We start from the raw sequence: 24,891 nt of genomic DNA, 5'->3' as shown, positions 1-24,891 counted from the left end.
TCACAATTCTTAATTAGGACCTGATATGATTTGGCTCTATTATCATCTTGAATTGTAATCTCCACGTTTTGAGAAAGAAACCTGGTGGGAGGTGACAGGATCATGGGGGCATTTCCCCCCATGCTGTTCTCGTGATAGTGAGTGAGTTCTCATGAGATCTGATCAGGTGGCGGTTTCCCCTGCACTCTTTGTCACCTGCTGCCGTGTAAGATGTGCCTTGCTTCCCCTTGGCCTTCCACCATGATAGTAAATTTTCTGAGGCCTCCCCAGCCATGGGGAACTGTGAGTCAATTAAACCTCCTTTCTTTGTAAATTACGAAGTCCCAGATAGTATCTTTATAGCATTTATAGCAGTGTGAGATCAGACTAGTACAAGACCTTAAAATTAAGTCTGAGTGAACAGGGAGATAATGTGCTGGTTACATGGTTAAGACGTTAATGAAGATCATACCTGCCTTGATTTGAAGTGAATAAAAGCCTTAGAATGGGGACACTTAGAACCACTTCCTTGAAGATTCTGCTGTGTACTGTTCATACAAACCCAATGACCCAAAGCACAACTGAATGAATGATAAGGAAGGTACAGAGGATGTACATCCATTTTATTGCTGGATGCACCTGTGCAGACACTAAATGGGTGACAGTAAAGGGGAAGATTTACCACTGTTTCCTTGCAAGGTTAATAACCAGCAAGTTGTGCAGAACACTCAGCCTTCTGGGATTGAAAAAATGCTGAGTAGACCAGAAAGTCCATCTGCTTTGTGCATACTAATCTGGCAAATATACTGTTAATCCTAATCTTTCTTACCATGTATCATTCACACCAAGCACCCCATGACAGTTTCAGTTGGTGGATGTTTTACAACACCCATTTCCAATACAAGCCTTAGAGGTTGCCTGAGAAGAATTGGGAGAGGGGATTCAAAACTCATTAGAGTTTATTTTTTCCCTCAAAAACACTAGCTGTTTTGGCTAAATTTTTGAGGTGGGCCTCATTTGAAAGTCTCACAAAAAAGAATATTTTGTATGTTTTAATATTCTGGAAATTGGTTTGGCTGTCAGGACAGAAAGAAATCTGGAGTATTATCCATGAGATTCTGCAAGCTATGAGCTCAAAACAGATATCATGTGATACTTCAGTAATGCTGACAGGGCTGGTTGTTTACTTGGAACTAACCTTATGTGAAGATCTATGGGAGATACAAAGATAAGTGACACCTCCATGACGTAAGTGAATATGATTCAGGGACTTGTGAACTCTAATAGAGACACTTTTAGCTCATAACCTTTGAGCACTCATGATGACTGGAGTGGACCACTGGGTCATTAAAGGGGCCAGCCCTTTCTTAAAGGAATAATCATACATGTATCAGTAGTAGGAATATAGTGGGCTTCTCAGTGATTCAGGACATGGGATAGACAAAGTTGACTTACACCAAAAAATACTAATATTGTGGATGTGTGGCTACATGCCATAGTAACTAGTCAGTCCTGATGTTTGATATGTGTAATCATATCATTCCAAGGGGTTGAAAGCATACCCCTTATTCCAGAACTATTAAGGGGTAGTGAATCATTAGGCCTGGTACCAAATTAGGCAAATACTATAGTATGAATGAAAAGATAATGGTGTACTTCACAGATAGCAAACAGATAGAAAAAAAGTGCATGGTGAGTATATGTGAAATAATTTTATTTCTCTAACAAGAGGAACCTAAAATGAGGTGAGAATACATGACGTATTAATACACTATTGGCCAAATTTTGGAAGAAGATGGTTGCTAACAGTTTGCCTGGAAATGTCAGAAGAAAAACAGATTGGTTCCCCAAGCCTGAGACTTTACAGAGTTTTCTTTCCTTAAGGTGCAAACATACTCCCTGTATATATATACATAATTAACCTGAGCCTTATATCTGGAGGAGTAGATCAGAACTTGAAACATCATGGCCCATGTAATTGTTTCTCATATTAGGCATTACAACATGAATTTGGGAAAAGAGTAGAACTTGTAGTGCACTAATAATTTGATCTACTGATTATGAGGATTTGACATGAAGCATATAAAAACTGGTATTAGTCTCTAGAATGAAGTTTTTGAGATTAAAATGTATTTTCTTATATAAATCCCAAAGTAGTAGGTGATTAAAGTCACACATGTGATTTGCGAAATGGCCACTATACTTTTAAATATATTTCAACCATGTGGTAACTGTCTTAGAAAAATACATCAAAGTAATGTCAGTATGAAAAATGTTCTGTGAAACTGCATAAACTCTTATGTATCATACGTAATAATGGAGGAATATATGCCTTTTAGGGGAAAATAGTGCAATTACAATCTAGACAACTTTCAAAACTTAGCAGAAAACATTTGCTGGTAGAATATACCTATAAGAAGTAATACAATTTCAACAAATCACAGATAATGCCTGAGATATGTGGTCCTGAGTTGCATTACTTAGATGGAAAGGAGAAATTTGCCTATTAGTTATATGTCTACTATTATAATATTATGTGGTCGTACATGTGTGTAGGCATAGAAAAAAATGTTTCAAAGTGATAACTAGTGAATGTTTTCATCAGCTGAAGGAGACCATAGCATGAGTCTGTGTAATCATAAGGTATTGCTCAGGACCTGGGGTTGACCATCCCCAGCCCTGCCAAAGAGGTCAGCTGTGATAAACTAATCAGTCCTGCTGTTTGAAAACCACCTATTCATTCTGGAACAACGCTAAATTGTCTGCAATGCAAACCTTAGGAAAATGTCTATACCATGTAATATAATAAAAAATATTGAGAACTCATATATTAGGTCCAGATGACATTGTAGTTAGAATGAAAGTTCATAGATTGAGATGTTACTGATGCAGCTTCAGGTTTCCCAAGAAGGGGATCCTCTAAGCAGACCAGATCCTTTCTCTATGTGGGTTATTTATGCCCATGATCAGAGAGCACTCTTGTCAAGAGACAAAGAGGCTGGTGAAGACTCATTCCCACTTAGACTCCTACAAATGTGCAAACTTCTAAGAGGTAGAATAGAGTTTATTATTTTGTATTAGAATTAGGTTATTCAAGGCAAAATGGAAGGTTTCACTTACATTCTCAATAGTCAATATACATTAGTAGAGTTTAAGTACAGTCTAAATGTTTCAGTGCATATGAAAAATATGCCTTTGCTCACCAAAAATTTTCTGGTTTTGTTTGATTTATCAGCCACTATTAACAGAATAAGTGAAAATTCTCAGGGTCTATAGTTATGCATTGGATTATCTTCAACTTATGACACTTTTAGGTACCTTTTTAGAGTTTTTAGAGATTTGTAGGAGATTAATTTGCCTGAATACACAGTCAAAAAAAAAGGAGGCCTCAGAAAATAATCCAATGTTGAAGAGCTGAGGAAAGCAAAAACAAGGAAGATTCAGAAATGAGAAATGAGGGGAAATACTAGAGGTAGTGATCCAGTACCCTGATGGCTATCAGATTCTTCTCGTTTTATTGACCATGTTCTTTTAAATGGGACCAGGGGACCAGAGTATTCATCAAGTATCACTGGTGTGTTGGACACTTATTTTGCCTTACTTCATATCTTCTCTGCCTAACCTTTACTCCGGACATTGTTAAGGCAAGCAGATGCATGCAGATGTAAACTAATAGCGCTTTGTCTCACCACGTTTACTTTCTTGGATTATTCTCCCGGGCTTTTGTAACTCAGTGCAGGGAAACCTGCATAAACCTACTTTTCACTTATGCATGTTTTACAAAAATCTCAATGCTGTGAACATCCTAATGGGACAGTTCCTGTATGATGAGAGAGAAGAGCTGATGAGAAATACTTCCTCTTTTTGTTCTTCTTGTGGGAAGTTGTGAGACTCCATATATTAATCTCCAAAGAAGGTCCCAATTAAGCAGCATTTTCCACATCAGGGAGCAATCCTAGAACTCACCCTGCTCTTGACTTTTCTTTTTCCCTCTTTCATTTTCTCATCCCCCCCACCAACTCCTGTGCCACAGGAATATTTCCCAAAATAAACTACTGCACATAAAACCTTGTCTGTGCTGCTGCTTTACCTAGGTTAATTCAGATACTCTACGGTGTGCCAGAAACTCTTAAGTCTTAGAAATACGAAATGAAGCAAACAAATAAAAGAACAAGAACTCTTTTTATATACAACTTTCAATTTGGTGGGAAGGTAGGCAATAAACAAATGAGGAAATGTATATGTGATATGTAAGACAGTAATAAAAAATAAATCAGTATAAGACAGAGAATGTCATTATGGGGAAGAACTTTTTTTAAAAAAACAGCTTTTAGATATAATTCACATGCCATATAATTTATGCATTAAAAGTGTACAATTCAATGTGGTTTTTTTTTTACTATATTTGCAGTGTTGAGCAACCAATGCCATAAACTAATTTTGAAATATTTCCATCTTCTTAGATGAAACCCTGTGTCCATTAGCTGTCACCTCCCCATTGTTGCTCAGCCCCCTAACCATAACCAACAATCTTATTTCTCTGTAATGGACAACCTCTTTATTCAGGACATGTCATGTAAGTGGAATCATACAATATGTGATCTTTTTGTAACTGGCTTCTTTTGCTTACCATAATGTTTTCAGGATCAGCCATGCTTCTGTACATATTAGTTCTTTAGCAAAATACATTGTATGACTATATCATATTCTCTTTTTCTATTTATCCATTCATCACTTAATGGACATTTTGATTCTTTCAACTTTTTGACTATTATAAATAAAACTGCTATGAAATTTAATGTATAAATTTTTGTGGGGAAATGTCTTTCTTTTTCTCTCAGATATATATGTTAAATAAAAATTGCACCTTAGGAAGTTAAAAGGCAAGGGAATCTTTATTCAAACTCTTATAACACGAAGGGTGATTGAACTCAATTCTGCTGAAACAAAGAATAGGAAGGTTTTTAAATGCTAGAGTTTGTCAATTGAAACATACTGATGGACATTAGAGGGGAGGTTGGTTAATGTGATTAGGTCACCTGTGTTCACTAATAGTCTTTCATTAAAGTTAGGATTCTACGCTCCCACAGAGACTGGGAGGTAGAAACAATATTTTCTTAAATTATTATATTTGAAAGGGGTGGCTCCTTGAGAAAGACATTCCTGGATTCCAAAATTGGCAAGAGGCTGGGAGAAAGTTGATATCTCAGAGGGGAAGAGAAAGAAAATGCAGTTGCAAGTTTTTCTTTTTTTTTCTTTTTTTTAATTAATTAATTTATTTTTTTTATTATACTTTAAGTTTTAGGGTACATGTGCACATTGTGCAGGTTAGTTACATATGTATACATGTGCCATGCTGGTGCGCTGCACCCACTAACTCGTCATCTAGCATTAGGTATATCTCCCAATGCTATCCCTCCCCCCTCCCCCCACCCCACAACAGTCCCCAGAGTGTGATATTCCCCTTCCCGTGTCCCTGTGATCTCATTGTTCAATTCCCACCTATGAGTGAGAATATGCGGTGTTTGGTTTTTTGTTCTTGCGATAGTTTACTGAGAGTGATGATTCCCAATTTCATCCATGTTCCTACAAAGGACATGAACTCATCATTTTTTATGGCTGCATAATATTCCATGGTGTATATGTGCCACATTTTCTTAATCCAGTCTATCATTGTTGGACATTTGGGTTGCTTCCGAGTCTTTGCTATTGTGAATAATGCCGCAATAAACATACATGTGCATGTGTCTTTATAGCAGCATGATTTATAGTCCTTTGGGTATATACCCAGTAATGGGATGGCTGGGTCAAATGGTATTTCCAGTTCTAGATCCCTGAGGAATCGCCACACTGACTTCCACAATGGTTGAACTAGTTTCCAGTCCCACCAACAGTGTAAAAGTGTTCCTATTTCTCCACATCCTCTCCAGCACCTGTTGTTTCCTGACTTTTTAATGATCGCCATTCTAACTGGTGTGAGATGGTATCTCATTGTGGTTTTGATTTGCATTTCTCTGATGGCCAGTGATGATGAACATTTTTTCATGTGTTTTTTGGCTGCATAAATGTCTTCTTTTGAGAAGTGTCTGTTCATATCCTTTGCCCACTTTTTGATGGGGTTGTTTGTTTTTTTCTTGTAAATTTCTTTGAGTTCATTGTAGATTCTGGATATTAGCCCTTTGTCAAATGAGGAGGTTGCGAAAATTTTCTCCCATTTTGTAGGTTGCCTGTTCACTCTGATGGTAGTTTGTTTTGCTGTGCAGAAGCTCTTTAGTTTAATTAGATCCCATTTGTCAATTTTGGCTTTTGTTGCCATTGCTTTTGATGTTTTAGACATGAAGTCCTTGCCCATGCCTATGTCCTGAATGGTAAAGCCTAGGTTTTCTTCTAGGGTTTTTATGGTTTTAGGTCTAACATTTAAGTCTTTAATCCATCTTGAATTGATTTTTGTATAAGGTGTAAGGAAGGGATCCAGTTTCAGCTTTCTACATATGGCTAGCCAGTTTTCCCAGCACCATTTATTAAATAGGGAATCCTTTCCCCATTTCTTGTTTTTCTCAGGTCTGTCAAAGATCAGATAGTTGTAGATACGCGGCGTTATTTCAGAGGGCTCTGTTCTGTTCCATTGATCTATATCTCTGTTTTGGTACCAGTACCATGCTGTTTTGGTTACTGTAGCCTTGTAGTATAGTTTGAAGTCAGGTAGTGTGATGCCTCCAGCTTTGTTCTTTTGGCTTAGGATTGACTTGGCGATGCCGGCTCTCTTTTGGTTCCATATGAACTTTAAAGTAGTTTTTTCCAATTCTGTGAAGAAAGTCATTGGTAGCTTGATGGGGTTGGCATTGAATCTGTAAATTACCTTGGGCAGTATGGCCATTTTCATGATATTGATTCTTCCTACCCATGAGCATGGAATGTTCTTCCGTTTGTTTGTATCCTCTTATATTTCCTTGAGCAGTGGTTTGTAGTTCTCCTTGAAGAGGTCCTTCACATCCCTGGTAAGTTGGATTCCTAGGTATTTTATTCTCTTTGAAGCAATTGTGAATGGGAGTTCACTCATGATTTGGCTCTCTGTTTGTCTGTTATTGGTGTATAAGAATGCTTGTGATTTTTGTACAATGATTTTGTATCCTGAGACTTTGCTGAAGTTGCTTATCAGCTTAAGGAGATTTTGGGCTGAGACAATGGGGTTTTCTAGATATACAATCATGTCGTCTGCAAACAGGGACAATTTGACTTCCTCTTTTCCTAATTGAATACCCTTTATTTCCTTCTCCTGCCTAATTGCCCTGGCCAGAACTTCCAACACTATGTTGAATAGGAGTGGTGAGAGAGGGCATCCCTGTCTTGTGCCAGTTTTCAAAGGGAATGCTTCCAGTTTTTGCCCATTCAGTATGATATTGGCTGTGGGTTTGTCATAGATAGCTCTTATTATTTTGAGATACGTCCCATCAATACCTAATTTATTGAGAGTTTTTAGCATGAAGCATTGTTGAATTTTTTCAAAGGCTTTTTCTGCATCTGTTGAGATAATCATGTGGTTTTTGTCTTTGGCTCTGTTTATATGCTGGATTACATTTATTGATTTGCATATGTTGAACCAGCCTTGCATCCCAGAGATGAAGCCCACTTGATCATGGTGGATAAGCTTTTTGATGTGCTGCTGGATTCGTTTTGCCAGTATTTTATTGAGGATTTTTGCATCAATGTTCATTAAGGATATTGGTCTAAAATTCTCTTTTTTGGTTATGTCTCTGCCTGGCTTTGGTATCAGAATAATGCTGGCCTCATGAAATGAGTTAGGGAGGATTCCCTCTTTTTCTATTGATTGGAATAGTTTCAGAAGGAATGGTACCAGTTCCTCCTTGTACCTCTGATAGAATTCGGCTGTGAATCCATCTGGTCCCGGGCTCTTTTTGGTTGGTAAGCTATTGATTATTGCCACAATTTCAGCTCCTGTTATTGGTCTATTCAGAGATTTAACTTCTTCCTGGTTTAGTCTTGGGAGAGTGTATGTGTCGAGGAATTTATCCATTTCTTCTAGATTTTCTAGTTTATTTGCGTAGAGGTGTTTGTGGTATTCTGTGATGGTAGTTTGTATTTCTGTGGGATCGGTGGTGATATCCCCTTTATCATTTTTTATTGCGTCTATTTGATTCTTCTCTCTTTTTTTCTTTATTAGTCTTGCTAGCAGTCTATCAATTTTGTTGATCCTTTCAAAAAACCATCTCCTGGATTCATTAATTTTTTGACGGGTTTTTTGTGTCTCTATGTCCTTCAGTTATGCTCTGATTTTAGTTATTTCTTGCCTTCTGCTAGCTTTTGAATGTGTTTGCTCTTGCTTTTCTAGTTCTTGTAATTGTGATGTTAGGGTGTCAATTGTGGATCTTTCTTGCTTTCTCTTGTGGGCATTTAGTGCTATAAATTTCCCTCTACACACTGCTTTGAATGCATCCCAGAGATTCTGGTATGTTGTGTCTTTGTTCTCATTGGTTTCAAAGAACATCTTTATTTCTGCCTTCATTTCATTATGTACCCAGTAGTCAGACAGCAGTAACCTCTGCAGACTTAAATGTCCCTGTCTGACAGCTTTGAAGAGAGCAGTGGTTCTCCCGGCATGCCGCTGGAGATCTGAGAACGGGCAGACTGCCTCCTCAAGTGGGTCCCTGACCCCTGACCCCCAAGCAGCCTAACTGGGAGGCACCTCCCAGCAGGGGCACACTGACACCTCACACGGCAGGGTATTCCAACAGACCTGCAGCTGAGGGTCCTGTCTGTTAGAAGGAAAACTAACAAACAGAAAGGACATCCACACCAAAAACCCATCTGTACGTCACCATCATCAAAGACCAAATGTAGATAAAACCACAAAGATGGGGAAAAAACAGAACAGAAAAACTGGAAACTCTAAAAAGCAGAGTGCCTCTCCTTCTCCAAAGGAACGCAGTTCCTCACCAGCAACGGAACAAAGCTGGATGGAGAATGACTTTGACGAGCTGAGAGAAGAAGGCTTCAGACGATCAAATTACTCTGAGCTATGGGAGGACATTCAAACCAAAGGCAAAGAAGTTGAAAACTTGGAAAAAAATTTAGAAGAATGTATAACTAGAATAACCAATACAGAGAAGTGCTTAAAGGAGCTGATGGAGCTGAAAACCAAGGCTCGAGAACTACGTGAAGAATGCAGAAGCCTCAGGAGCCAATGTGATCAACTGGAAGAAAGGGTATCAGCGATGGAAGATGAAATGAATGAAATGAAGTGAGAAGGGAAGTTTAGAGAAAAAAGAATAAAAAGAAATGGACAAAGCCTCCAAGAAATATGGGACTATGTGAAAAGACCAAATCTACGTCTGATTGGTGTGCCTGAAAGTGATGGGGAGAATGGAACCAAGTTGGAAAACACTCTGCAGGATATCATCCAGGAGAACTTCCCCAATCTAGCAAGGCAGGCCAACGTTCAGATTCAGGAAATACAGAGAACGCCACAAAGATACTCCTCGAGAAGAGCAACTCCAAGACACATAATTGTCAGATTCACCAAAGTTGAAATGAAGGAAAAAATGTTAAGGGCAGCCAGAGAGAAAGGTCGGGTTACCCTCAAAGGGAAGCCCATCAGACTAACAGCGGATCTCTCAGCAGAAACCCTACAAGCCAGAAGAGAGTGGGGGCCAATATTCAACATTCTTAAAGAAAAGAATTTTCAACCCAGAATTTCATATCCAGCCAAACTAAGCTTCGTAAGCAAAGGAGAAATAAAATCCTTTACAGACAAGCAAATGCTGAGAGATTTTGTCACCACAAGGCCTGCCCTAAAAGAGCTCCTGAAGGAAGCGCTAAACATGGAAAGGAACAACCGGTACCAGCCACTGCAAAATCATGCCAAAATGTAAAGACCATCAAGGCTAGGAAGAAACTGCATCAACTAACGAGCAAAATAACCAGCTAACATCATAATGACAGGATCAAATTCACACATAACAATATTAACTTTAAGTATAAATGGACTAAATGCTCCAATTAAAAGACACAGACTGGCAAATTGGATAAAGAGTCAAGACCCATCAGTGTGCTGTATTCAGGAAACCCATCTCACATGCAGAGACACACATAGGCTCAAAATAAAAGGATGGAGGAAGATCTACCAAGCAAATGGAAACCGAAAAAAGGCATGGGTTGCAATCCTATTCTCTGATAAAACAGACTTTAAACCAACAAAGATCAAAAGAGACAAAGAAGGCCATTACATAATGGTAAAGGGATCAATTCAACAAGAAGAGCTAACTATCCTAAATATATATGCACCCAATACAGGAGCAAGTTTTTCAAATAAATGATCTAGGAAAAGGGAGGACAGTGACCTATAGTCAGGAAGAAACCTAGCTAAAATTTAGTCAGGCTGAGGGGAACTTAAAGGTCATCCAGGCCATAAAGCTAGGAGCAGAATTAGCTGGTTCGTATGGTACCTCTAGGTTTAATTTTTGCTTTACAACCCCACTGTTTTTGGAAGCAGCTGCACCATTTTACATTCCCAGCAATGGTGTATGAAATAGTCAATTCTCCACATTTTTAGCAACAGTTGTGATTGTCTGTTGCTATGGTTTGAATGTTTTTGTCCCCTCCAAAAATTCATGATGAAGCTTAATCCTCTACAAAATTCAGGTGTTGCCAATGTGATAGTACATGAGGTGAGGCCTTTAAGAGGTGATTAGGCCATGAGGGCTGCTTCCTCCTCCTTAATGAAATTAAAGCCCTTTAAAGGGGCTTGGTACAGCCAGCTTGCCCTTCTGCCTTCTACCATGAGAGAACACAGCCAGAAGGCTCTCATCAAATCAAATGCAGGAACCTTGGTCTTGAACTTCTCAGCCTCCAGAAATACATTTCTGTTCTTTTTAAATTACCTAGCCTCAGGTATTCTGTTATAGCAGTACAACACTGCTATAATAGACTAAGATACCTGTCTTAAAAAATACATATTATTATAGTCATCCTATTGGGTATGAAGTGATATCTTAATGGGGTTTTGATTTGCATTTCTCTAAAGACTAATAATATTGAGTGTCCATGTGCTTATTGGACATATATATCTTCTTTTAAGAAATATCCATTAAGATCCTTTGTGTATTTCTAAATTGGATTATTTTTGTTTTTTTCTTGAGTTATCTTTTTATTATCAGTTGATAAGTGTTTATATAACTTTTAGTTTTACTAATTAATATATTCTGGGTAATGCACATGATGTGATAATAGATTCTCTCACACCTCCATTTCACTTCATCTCGTGGAGATACTGAAAAGATTGAAATGGAATTAAAAATAATGGTATGTTTTCTATATTAAAATAGTCGTATAAAATTTTATATTATGCTTATGTCAGCTAAAATGAAAGGAATGTTAATATTTCATTACAAATTTAAAAAGTTAAAAATCTTTGATAAATATTACCTGCATGATTGTCCTGGGATTCAGTATTGTTTTTTTCTTCACTTTTACCACAACTATGTTTGGTGATCTTTGGTTTCTTAACACATTACCTTGGCCCTAAGAGCTTTAGTCCTGTCTAGCCCTGTTGCAATGACACTTACTGTCTCAGGGGTCTGTGATATCAGTTTTACATCGGTCACCGACTCTGAGATTGCCCTGGGCTCTTTAGGCTAGTCATTAAACCTATTCTTCCTTTAGCCTCATTAGACTCCTAAAACCAGTATCTTGACCTCCTACTTAGCCAGGGTGGTGAAGAGGAAACTGAATGCAAGGAAAGTGTGTGTCAGATGGAAGCATTGTAGGAACACAGGATACAGTCTCCTGAGTGATAATATAATTGGAAAATGATAGATAGTATTAAAATAATTTTAAAAATTTTTGCTTTACAGGTAGGCACTTTTATATTAGCTTCCAAGATTTCAGTAACATACTGACATCATCAGAAAATAATAAAACAATATACGTTGTGTGAGTAGTGTACACATTTTAAACTAACAAAAAATGTAAATGATCTTTGTTTCTAATAACTTTTTTCCTACTTCCATGTGACTTTCTAATTTTCTCTCATTAAGTGCTGTGAAAAACAATCATTTCACTTCAGATAAGGTTTTAGTGCCTCAATAATTTCTATTTTCAACCACTGGAAAGACAGTCTCTAGAATCTCTGTTCTTGTATTTTGGAAATAATGGGGAAATTTATTGACTAAAGTTCCAACAGAGTCTCTAAACTCTGGAAAAGGTAGAAAGATATATATGCACAAAGAAATGCTTCACAGATTATCAAGGAGATAAAAAACTAATAGACTGTTTCCATGGTAAGGCCCAAAAAGAAGAGATTTGCTCTAACATGAAACAATACTCAATAATCTTTTTATATGATAACAAGAATTCACAAAAATCTACTTTTGGCTGGTGCATAATGGGAAAAAAAATAGCAAAAAATTGAGCTTGTATGTGACCAGTTAGGTCAGTTTGTTAAGATGTGGCATTAAGTGAGATCAGATCACATAATTTCATTTTTAGAAATGACTTTTACAATTATCAACTTAAACCATTTCATTATAAAAATGAGAAAAATGAGCCTCATAAATGTCAAGTAAATTTTCCAAGAAAGGACTTTTGATTAGTGCTCTCCTACACATAAGTTCTATGCTATTTTCTCTATTTCATGCAGTTTCTACATGAGTTATGTTCTTTGCCCTATGCTGTTCTTTAGCACACAGATTTCTATTTTTTTGTATCAACTATATGCATGACATTATGTTTCAGAAAATGGATTTATTATTTTAAACAGTGAATATTTCAAAATTAGTATTCAGAGTTCATTCTCATTTTATAGCTGAAGAAACTGAGTCTCAGGGGAGTTATGCGGATTCTTTAACATTACAAAGTTAGTAAGTGGCATGGTTAAAATTCAAATCCAATAGGTTCATATCAACCAAGTCCATAGTCATTTTAGCAGACAGTGATGATTTTCTAGTTTTAGGTCTGTTAAAGAATAAAGAAAAAAGTGAAGAAATTTAAATCAGCAAATCTTACTTATTTCAGTAAATGTTAATTTCACTGCTTTGTAATAGGTATATTTAGTAAATTATATATGTAGGCAAAAACAAAGAAGCAAACTAAGAGAAAACAAAAACACAACTATGTCACTTGGAAACAAGTTTTACTATCACTTGGTCTTTTGTAATCTTTCAATAGGCTTATAAAAGTGAATGTATGTAGACTTCCACTTCAGTCCAGGAGGATTAACAGGTATTTGATTTGCCCTCACATCTTAATCAACTAGAAACCAGACAACTATATGAAACAATGGTTTTCAGTTATTATACAGCAGGCAGTGCAGAACTGTCATCCCAGAGAGGAGGAAAATAAATGAGATAATTCCTATAATTGCAATAGCTTAGTTTGTAGAAGTAGTTTCCAGGTAACAACAGAAGAGAAAAAGCCAAACAAACCTCAGAAATCTCTGTGAGTGGAGAAAAAAAAGAGGTTAGTGTTTGGGGATACTGAGGTGCTCATAATTTGTGGGACAGACCACTAGAGAAAAAGAAGCTTAACTAGGTATAAGAACAGACCTTGAAAGGCTCTAACTGATCCCCAATAACTCCACTGCATACCAGAACAAAGAGGGCAACATTATTTTAAAACTACCATACAGAAAAAAATAATGAAGAATACAAAATGTGCAGCATACAGTGAAAATCACCAGGCATGGCATGTAAAGAAGCAGAAGGATAAGACCAATAATAAAGATAAAATTTAAGAAATGTAAACAAATCTAGAAATCACCATTGCAGTTAGCAGAGGACATAATAGCAGTGACTATAAATATGTTCCAAAAGTTCAAAGAAGTAAGTGAAAAGAGGAACATGATGAAGAAAGAAATAGAATAGATAAAAAATAAAAAATTGTACTTTTAGATATAACAATGCAATATCTTTTAAAAGTATAATCGTGATATTAAGAACAAATTAAATTATGTATTTCAAAGGAAAAAGTGGTAAACATGAAGTCATGGGAAAAAAAGAAAACTCTCCAAAATAAAACATAAAGAGAATAGAACACCAAAAACTTGTGGGACAATTTCAAGTATAATTAGATCTACAGAATAAAGGGAGAGAGAGTCAGAAAAAAAAATGTTTAAAGAAATAATTGCCAAAATTTTTTCAAATTTAATAAAATTTATAAACCCATGAATTCAAAAGCTCAACAAATTTGAAGCAGAAAAAAGAAGAGAAAGAAAACACTACTATGGCACATCCTAATCAAGTTGGTGAAAACCAGAGTTAAACAAAAGCCAAATCTACTCAGTCCAGAATTTTACATAACATAGCATATAGCTTGCAAACAAACACAGCATAGCTTGACTCCTAAATAAACATACGGCATTAGATGTCATTTAATGATCACCTTTTTAAAAAAATTGCTGTAACTTCAGTAAAGAGCACAACCTTATTCAGCTTAATATGAAGCAGATGTATCAGTGTAACTATCACCCTTAAATTGAATATACATCATTCCAGAAGGTTCTTTAAAATTTATTTTTTTATATTTACATAGTAGGTGTGTATATTTTGGGGGTACATCAGATGTTCTGTTACAGGCATGGAGTGTGAAATAAGCACATCATGGAGAATGGGGTATCCAAACCCTCAAACATTTATCCTTTGAGGTACAAACAATACAATTACATTCTTTAAGCTATTTAAAATATGCAAAATTAAGTTATTATTGACTATAGTTACCCTATTGTTCTATCAAATAGTAGGTCCTATTCATTCTTTCCATTCTTTGTGCCCATTAACCATCTCCACCTTCCTCCCAACTGCTGATAACCATCCTTCTACTCTCTATGTCCATGAATTCCTTCATATCAAATCAATCAAATCATGATTTGATTTTTACATCCCATAAATAAGTGAGAGCATGCAATGTTTGTCTTTCTGTGCCTATTTCACTTAACACAATGACGTCATTTCCATCCATGTTGTTGAAAATGACTAGATCTCTTTCTTTTTATGACCGAATACTGCTCCATTGTGTTTATGTACCACATTTTCTTTGTTTATTCATCTGTTGATGGACACCTAGGTTGCTTTCATATCTTAACTATTTATTGTAAACAGTGCTGCAACAAACACAGGAGTACAGATTTCTCTTTGGTATACTGGTTTCCTTTCTTTTGGGTCTATATCCAGCAGTGAGATTGCTAGATCATATGGTAGCTCATTTTTCAGTTATTTCAGGAACCGCCAAACTGTTTTCCATAGTGGTTATACTAATTTATATTCTCACCAACAGTGTACGAGGGTTCCCTTTTCTCCACATTCTCGCCAGCATTTTTATTGCTTGTCTTTTGGACAAAAGACATTTTAACTGGGGTGAGATTATATCTCATTGAAGTTTTGATTTCCATTTCTCTGATGATCGTTGATGTTGAGCACCATTTCACATGCCTGTTTGTCATTTGCATGTCTTCTCTTCAGAAATATCCATTCAAATCTTTTGCCCATTTTTTGATTGGATTATTAGATTTTTTTCCTATTGAGTTGTTTGAGCTTCTCATATAGTCTGGTTATTAATCCCTTTTCAGATGGGTAGTTTGCAAATATTTTTTCCCATTCTGTGGGTTGTCTCTTTACTTTGTTGGCTGTATTCTTTGCTATGCAGAAGCTTTATATCTTGATGTGATCCCATGTGCCCATGTTTGCTTTGGTTGTCTGTGCTTGTGGGGTGTTGTTCAAGAAGTCTTTGTCCAGACCAATGTCCTGGAGATTATCTCCAATGTTTTCTTGTAGTAGTTTCATGGTTTGAGGTCTTAACAAGTGTTTAATCCATTTAGATTTGATTTTTGTGTATGAGGAGAGGTAGGGGTGTAGTTTCATTCATTGACATATGACTATCCAGTTTACCCAGCAGCATTTATTGAAGATACTGTCTTTTTACCAGTGTATGTTCTTGGCACCTTTGTCAAAGATGAGTTTCCTGTAGGTGTGTTGATTTATTTCTGGGTTCTCTATTCTGTTCCATTAGTCTATGTGTCTGTGTTTATGCCAGTACCATGCTGTTTTGGTTACTATATGTCTGTAGTATAATTTGAAGTCAGCTAATGTGATCCCTCCAGTTTTGTTCCTTTTGCTTAGGATAGCTCTGTCTATTCCGGGCCTTTTGTTGCTCCATATATATTTTAGAATTTTTTTTATTTCTGTGAAGGTTGTCTTTGATATTTCATCAGGGATTGCATAGAATCTGTAGGTTGCTTTGGGTAATATGGACATTTTAACAATATTGATGCTTCCAATTCATGAACATGAAATATGTTCCCATATTCTGGTGTCCTCTTCAATTTCCTTCAGCAGTGTTTTATAGTTTATAGAGATCTTTCATGTCTTTGATTAAGTCAACTCCTAGGTGTTTAATTTTACCTGTGGCAATTGTAAATGGGTTTACTTTTTAAATTTCTTTTTCACATTGTTCACTGTTGACATATAGAAATGCTACTGATTTTTGTATGTTAATTTTGTGTCCTGTAACTTTATTAAATTTGTTTATCAGTTCTAGTAGTTTTCTTTTTGAGTCTTTAGGTTTCTCCAAATATAACATCATATCATCAGCAAACAGGAATAATTTGACTTCTTCCTTTCCGATTTAGATGCCCTTTATATCTTTCTCCTGTTTAATTGTTCTAGCTAGGACTTCCAGTACTATGTTGGATAACAGAAAGTTCTCTTATAATCCTTCTCAGAGATAATAATTCTGCTTTTGAAAACTAAAGATTAAATTTTGTCTAGTCTCAAACATCAAATGAATTAAATCATATTATAATAACTTGTATGTCTGTCTTCTTTCATTCAACATATTATCTGTGAGAATTATCTATGATTTTGCATTTTTCAGGAATACTTTTTGTTGATTTTATAAATGCACTAAAATTCATCCATTCTGTTTTTTGTAGATGTTTGAGTTGCTCCCAGTTTTATGCTACCATGAATGAGGTCAGTAGAAATATTTTTATACATACTATTGGCTAATGTAGTCAATTATGTTTTTGTGATGTATACCTAAACATGGCATTGTTGGGTCATAAGATAGAAGTGTGCCTAGGCTTAATAGACATTGTCAAGAGTTACAGTAATTGAAGTAATTTATATTTCTGCTAACACTACATGAGAGTTTCGGTTTCTTCACTTTCTCACCAAGAGTTGACATTGTCTGTCTTCTTAATTTTAGTTTTTGTTTTTCTCTTGGAGTAAGTTGATAAATCATTGAGATTTTACTTTGTGTTTTCTTGATGCATAATGATGTTGAGCATATTTTGTATGCTTATTGGCCATTTAGCTATCTACCTTTTGCTTGTTCAAGTTTCCCAGTTTTTGAAGTGTGTCTTTGGTCATTTAATTATGAATTTGTAGGATTCATTTATAACCTAGATATGTATTCTTTGTTAGATATACTTGTTTTATGTATCTTCTTCCAGTTTTTTTTTTTTTTGGACTTACCTATTTCAATGAACAAAAGATCTTGATTTCAAAGAAGTCCAATTTATCAATACTTTGATTTTGGAATGAGCATGTTTCTGCTCTGTTTAACAAATATTTGTTCACCCAAGTTCACGGGATTATTTTCCTATACATTCTTGAAGATTTATTGTTTTACCTTCCATAGACCTGTAGATCTATTTTCCATTTCAGATTAATTTTTACATATGGCATAAGGAATGAGTCAAAAATTATTTGGTTTTCTATAAGGTTATCTGATTGTTCCAGCACTATTTACATCAAAGATTGTTTTTAAAATATTCAGTTAATGTGACCCCTATTTTATAAATCATGTGAATATATATTTATACAGTAATCCCCCCTTATCTGCAGGATATCTGCGAAGGATTTTTAATTTTTTCCTGATATATAGAAATAAAATTGAATTCTGGATATTTACTTCTAATCTAATGACTTTAGTAATTTGACGCAGGGATAGACTGTTTGGATTTAGATCAACTGACATTTGCTGAACTTCTCAAATCCACAAAGTCATGTCTTTCATCAAATTAGATGTTATTTAGTCAATATTTTTAAAATGTGGTTTCTGGCCTATTCTCTCTGTTATCCCATTATTAAACTCCAATTATAAGTAGGTTAGATATTTTGGCTGTATGGTATTATTTTTCTCATATTTTAAATATTTTTCTTACTTTTCTTTACACTTTTTTTTTGTGATATATTGTGCTTGTGGAGACTTTGCATTATCATATTCCTGTAAAGATTGTTGAGTTTCTATTTTGGTTTGTAGGGTTTTGCTTTGTTTTATTTTAAAATTGAAATATGAGGGTTTCATCTTGATTCTATTGATGCTTTACTTTAGGCTATGTTAGAGTGGTTCTATTTTAGTTTTGCCTTTACATTTAAGGCACAATCATTTAGAGGTCACAACTGAATACCCATTGTCTTTTGTATTGCATGTAAATTCTACTGGCCCTGGATTCTAACATATACCATGTCTTGTGCAACCTCTCTTCTTTGCTAGGTCTTCTAGCTGTCTGTTCTATGTGTGTGAAGCTTAGGAGTCAATCAAGGTTGGGAGAGAATTTTTTATACAGGTTTTTAGAGAATTTTTTCTCTGCTACTCTTTCCTGCATGTCAAGTTCCAACTGCATTGGCAAGCCAGAACTCTGTATTTCTTTTGACCAATAAACTTCCACTTTCTATGAAAAATGTATTTAAAAATGCAGTTAAAGAGAAATTCAATGTGAATATTAATCTCCTCTTGTGTGCTTCATTTGTATTAATTACTAGTGCTTTCTGATGGTAACAAAAGTTTGGTTTGGTCCAGCTTTCGTAATTGCCCGGGATGGAGGAGTCAGTCTGTTAGAGCTACTTTTTCATGGCCCATATCATTTTTTAAAAGGATACAAAATATACTGCAAATAATTGCAAAGAACACACTCATGCTAAGCTAATTGACATTTGTCTAATTTGTAGAAACAGTAAGAGGTTTCAGTATTTATTGCAAACACTTTACATCAAACACCTCAGTGATTGCTGAATCTCAAGATTAAAACCACGGATGAAAGTAAACATTTTGTATTTCAGAATTAAGACCCAAAACTATATACTCATACTCACCTTAAGTAATCAATATTAATTAATTTATTCATTCCTTGTTAAATTAATATTTGTTGATAAACTACCAGTTGCCAAGTAATCTTCAAAACTGTGTGAAACAATTAGAAAAGAGAGATCAAACTGATAAACTGCATCATAGTTAAGTTTAATGCTACTGTGCAAGATATCTTATTATCATCATAGATGTCAAAAATAAATGTATCCTTATGTTTTAGAACACGAATTAACCCTCAAAAAAGTAAATAAGTGAAAGATTAAGTAATAAGAAACTGTAGAATACTCTAGCAAATAGGAAAAGTTTTTAAATATTATAATGTCATACATTGTTAGAAATGTGAAAATATATACACACAGATAAGAAGCTTCTAGGATTGATTAAATCTTTATTTCAAGAAAACAGTAGGCCAGGTGCAGTGGCTCATGCCTGTAATCCCAGCACTTTGGGAGGCCAAAGCGGGCAGATCATGGGGTCAGGAGTTCGAGACCAGCCTGACCAACATGGTGAAATCTCGTCTCTACTAAAAATACAAAAATTAGCTGGGTGTGGTGGCACATGGCTGTAATCCCAGCTACCCAGGAGGCTGAGGCAGGAGAATCGCTTGAACCCGGGAAGTGGAAGTTGCAGAGAGCCAAGATTACACCACTGCACTCCAGCCTGGGTGACAAAAAAACATAATATAAGTACAGTTGTTCTCAAGGAAAATCAGGCAATATACATATCCACATTTTAATATTTATAGCCTTTGAAATGATCATTTCATTTTCAAGAATTATCTTAAAAACTATTTGATATGTACAAATATACATACACAATCATGTTCATCTGACCATTATTTATAATGATAAAAATAAAAAGCCACCTAATAAATATTTTCAAGGGACTAGCTATGTGATGAGACTATTTGCAGGTATTCTCAAAATATAGCTAAGATTATGAGAACATTCTGGATGTAAAATGTAAAGTAAAATAAGGTATCAAAAAATATTTTCACTATTGTTTTCATTCCTATATTTACATTTTAACAAGAAAACCCTTTAAAAAGTGTTTTTGATTACCCCCACCCCCACCTTATATTAGGAATGTTCACTACATGATGATGTAGTAAGAAATTATTTTTATGATTAGTTTTTTTTTTCATTTTTTTTTTACTTCAATAGGTCTTTGGGGAACAGGTGGTTTTTGGTTACATGAATAAGTTCTTTAGTGTACACTGTACCCAATGTGTAGTCTTCTGTCCTTTCCCACCACTCACCCTTTTTCCCCGAGTCCCCAAAGTCCAATGTATCATTCTTATGCCTTTGAGTCATCATAGCTTAGCTTCCACATATGAATGAAAATCTATGATGCTTGTTTTTTTTTTCTGAATTACTTCACTTAGAATAGTAGTCTCCAGTTTCATCCAGGTTCCTGTAAATGACATTATTTCACTCCTTTTTATGACTGAGTAGTATTCCATGATATTTATATATGTGTGTGTATGTATATATGCACCACATTTTCTTCATCCACTCGTTGATTGATGGGCATTTGAGCTGGTTTCATACTTTTGCAATTGCAAATTGTGCTGTTATAAACGTGTGTGCAAGAATCTTTTTTGTATAATGACTTCTTTTCATCTGCGTAGATACGTAGTAGTGGGATTACTGGATGAAATGGTAGATCTACTTATAGTTCTTTAAGGAATCTCCACACTCTTTTCCACAGTGGTTGTACCAGTTTACATTCCCTCCAACAATGTAAAAGTGTTCCCTTTTCACCTCATCCACACCAACATCTATTTTTTTTTTTAATTTTTTGATTATGGCCTTTCTTGTAGAAGTGAGGTGGTATCACACTGTGATTTGGATTTGCATTTCCCTGATAATTAGTGATGTTGAGCATTTTTCTATGTGCTTCTTAGCCATTTGTATATCTTCTTTTGAGAACTGTCTATTCACATGCTTAGCCCACTTTTTGATGGGATTTTTTTTTCTTGCTGGTTTGTTTGATTTCCTTGTAGATTTTGGATATTAGTCCTTTGTTGGATGTATAAATTGTGAAGATTTTCTCCCACTCTATGGTTGTCTGTTAACTCTGCTGATTTTTTTTTTTTTTACTATGCAGAAGCTTTTTTGTTTATTTCAGTCCCATCTATTTATGATTGCTTTTGTTCCATTTGCTTTTGAGTTCTTGGTCATGAAGTCTTTGCCGAAGCCAATGTATACAAGGGTTTTTCCAATGTTTTGTTCTAGAATCTTTATGGTTTCAGGTCTTAGATTTATGTCTTTGATCCATCTTGAGTTGGGTTTTGTATAAGGTGAGAAATGAGGATCCAATTTCATTCTTCTACATGTGGCTTGCCAATTACCCCAGCACCATTTGTTGAACACGGTGTTTTTTCCCCACTTTATGTTTTTGTTTACTTTGTCGAAGATCAGTTGGCTGTAAGTATTTGGGTTTATTTCTGAGTTCTCTATTCTGTTCCATTTGTCTATGTGCTTATTTTTATACCAGTACCATACTGTTTTGGTGACTATGGCCTTATACTATAGTTTCATGTCAGGTAATGCGATGCCTCCAGATATATTTATATATATATAATTTTTTTTGTTGTTGCTTTGTGTTGCTTTGGCTATGTGGGCTCTTTTTTGGTTCCATATGAGTTACAGGATTGTTTTTTTCTAATTCTGTGATGAATGATGGTGGCATGTTGATGGGAATTGCATTAAATTTACAGATTGCTTTTGGCAGTGTGGTCATTTTCACAATATTCGTTCTACCCATCCATGAGCATGGTGTGTGTGTTTCTTTTGTTCGGGTTGTGTATGATTTCTTTCAGCAGTGTTTTGTAGTTTGTGCAAGTAGAGGTCTTGCACGTCCTTGGTTAGGTATATTCCTAAGTATTCTTTTTTTTTTTTTTTTTGCAGCTGTTGTGAAAGGGGTTGAGTTCTTGATTGACTCTCAGCTTAGTCACTGTTGGTGTATAGCAGAGCTACTGATTTGTTTACATTAATTTTGTATCCTGAAAGTTCAGTGAATTCATTTACCAGTTTTTTAATAGTTAGATTTTATTGTTATCTCTGCTAAATTTATATTTTTGTATATTTTTAAAGCAGCAGCATACTTAGTTAAGAAGTTCAAAAGTATAAATCAGTCATGGAGGTCTAAATGGATTTTTAGTTGTGGCAATACATATTTGTTTGGTTACCAAAGAGATACTTTATTGAATACTGGATTTTAAAGGTAGTGACAAGATTTTGCCTACCTTCCAAAATGTTAAATTAAGGGCTGAGGTTTTAAGAAACCTTATTATTCATTCTACAACTTCCCCTGACAAAGGTTTTATCTACTGTCTTTGTCTGTCCTTCACCTATTGATCTGTTCATACATTTATACTGATGAAAATAGAAATGGTTAAAACCAAATCTGCTTTGACAATAACATGTTGGAAGACGATTAAGAACTTCAACCCATGATTGTGTATGCTTTATTATACATGAGTTAAACACACAGCAAACAACCTGGCATGTGACAGACACTTAAACTGTTTGTGAAATAAGTGGATGCACTGAACCTACTAAGATATTTTCTAAGAATTTTCATGTGACGACATATATGGGCAGCAGTTATGTCACTCAGAATCTTTTTAGTTTTTCCTTCCAAGGTCACCATTTCTACTGCTTCTGACCAGAAACCCCCAATTCCTTGTTGCTATGGAAAGTTACCTCGCACTCTGTTTTTTTTTAGATAATTCTTATTTTTCAGAAGACGTTAATTATTGCCCAGTTTTTAAATTGTAACGTCAGACTTTAAGTAGTTTATGTACTATCACTCACATCAGAACTTCAGGTTATCTGAAAATACAACTTCATTTCTTTCTGACAATCTAGATCTTTCAGAATACAATGTTATCAACTGAAAGCCAAACAAGACATTATGACTCTTGATAATACTTGACAGAGAGGGTTCGGCATCTTAATGCATCATTTTTTTAATGAACATTTTGGTGTGCTGTAGTTAATATCATGTTATATGTAAACATATATATAATATATTCACACAGAGGATACGGTAAGGTTAAATATGACACTATGACACAAGGTAGTTTTATTTTATGTGCTTTGTGCCCTTTCTTTCACTTATATGTTTGTAAGGAGAAAGATCATAGAAACTGCAACCCCAGAATCAGTTATTGCATTTAGGATTCCAAAAACTGAAAATGCAATATCAAGTTCCCACCACCAAATAAGAGCATTCCATAAATGGAAGGCAAATAATCCCTTTCAATTGCCTAATTTAAGGTAGGTTCTTTGGGGAAAAGACTACTGCAAATAGAATGTATTACTGAAAAAAAAGCATTTTATTTGCTAAATCTATTTGCTTAATAGAACAAGGATTTCGTAGCACTGGAAAGTGTGAAAAGCTTATACAGACATTAGTAATATCATAATTTTATTTTAAATTGAAAAAAGTTTAAAATATGCAATTTTAGACATATACAATGTCTTCATGGGTCATCAGTTCAAAGCTTCATTTTAATTGATTAGGAAATGATGGCTGGAACAATGAAGCTCCTGTCTGCCTGCATAGCTAACCAGTGACTACAACAGTACTAAAGCCAAAAATCTACATTGTTCCTACCACGGCACAAAAATCTACATTTTTAATCCAGTGCTTCTACTGCCACATTAAACTCCTGCATTGTGAAGGAAAGAAATATTTGGTTGAATGAAGCACCTTATGATAAAAAAGAACAGATTGAAGGAAGATTGATAACAGCGTTGCAAGATAGTGGCAGAACTTGGAATCAGAAACAGCAGGGTGATACTCCTGTACAACATTATTTTCTCATAGCCTGATACTTAAAAATACCATTTTAACTACAGCACACCAAATGTCCATTAAAAAAATTACAAGTCAGTTATACATATGCAAGGTTTACTCTAAAACTAATAACAGCCAACATTTTTGAAAGCCTACTATGTAAGAAATGGATGACAAATGCAATAAATGTGTTAAAGGAAAAACTACAAATTAAATTTAGTAGAGTGTATTTGAGCAAAGAAATGGTTTATGAACAAGGCACTACCCTGAACCAGTATTTAGAAAGCCCCACCCAGCAATGTGCACAGGCAGTATTTATCCACAGGGGGAAAAGAAAAGTAACATAAATAGCCTGATTGGTTGTAGCTTGATGTTTGCCTTATTTGGACATGTCTGAGCAATTTCCAGCCTGTGATTGGCTGGAAGCTTGGCTGTTATGATTGGCCGAGACCCAGTTACTTGTTACAAGAATACACTTTCGTTAGGTGAGGTCGTAGTTTTGGTTTTCTGGATTTGTTTTTCTAGTATAATTATCCTTTTATTTTATGTATGTATTCATTTTTTTGAAGACAGCATTTAATAAAATTTAAGTAATGCCTAAGTAGTTGAGCTCTGCTGGTTTACTAATACATTTTTTAAATTATACTTTAAGTTCAGGGGTACATGTGCAGAATGTGCAGTTTTGTTACATAGATATACACGAGCCACAGTGGTTTGCTGCATCCTCAACCTATCACCTACATTAGGTATTTCTCCTAATGTTATCCCTCCCCTAGCCCCCCACCCCCTGACAGGCCCTGGTGTTTGATGTTGCCCTCTCTATGTCCATGTGTTCTTATTGTTCAACTCCCACTTATGAATGAGAACATGCAGCGTTTGGTTTTCTGTTCTTGTAATAGTTTGCTGAGAATTATGGTTTCCAGCTTCATCCATGTCCCTGCAAAAGACATGAACTCATCCTTTTTATGGCTGTATAGTATTCCATAGTGTATAGGTGCCACA

The 24,891-nt window shown here is 35.3% G+C and overlaps 1 long non-coding RNA gene across 1 annotated transcript in view; it reads left to right on the top strand.

Moving 5' to 3' along the window:
* Nucleotides 1–24,891, top strand: part of LOC134756793 (uncharacterized) — a 1,394,997-nt gene that overhangs the window by 829,090 nt on the left and 541,016 nt on the right. Inside the window, exon 7 of the long non-coding RNA XR_010129979.1 lies at nt 16,919–16,958. This is a non-coding gene — a long non-coding RNA (uncharacterized lncRNA). The remainder of the gene's footprint in view (nt 1–16,918; nt 16,959–24,891) is intronic.

The sequence above is a fragment of the Gorilla gorilla genome, chromosome 12 (assembly GCF_029281585.2).
Source record: "Gorilla gorilla gorilla isolate KB3781 chromosome 12, NHGRI_mGorGor1-v2.1_pri, whole genome shotgun sequence".
Lineage (NCBI taxonomy): Eukaryota > Metazoa > Chordata > Mammalia > Primates > Hominidae > Gorilla > Gorilla gorilla.
Note: the sequence above shows the minus strand (reverse complement) of the source record. Positions and strands in the feature narration are given on the sequence as shown.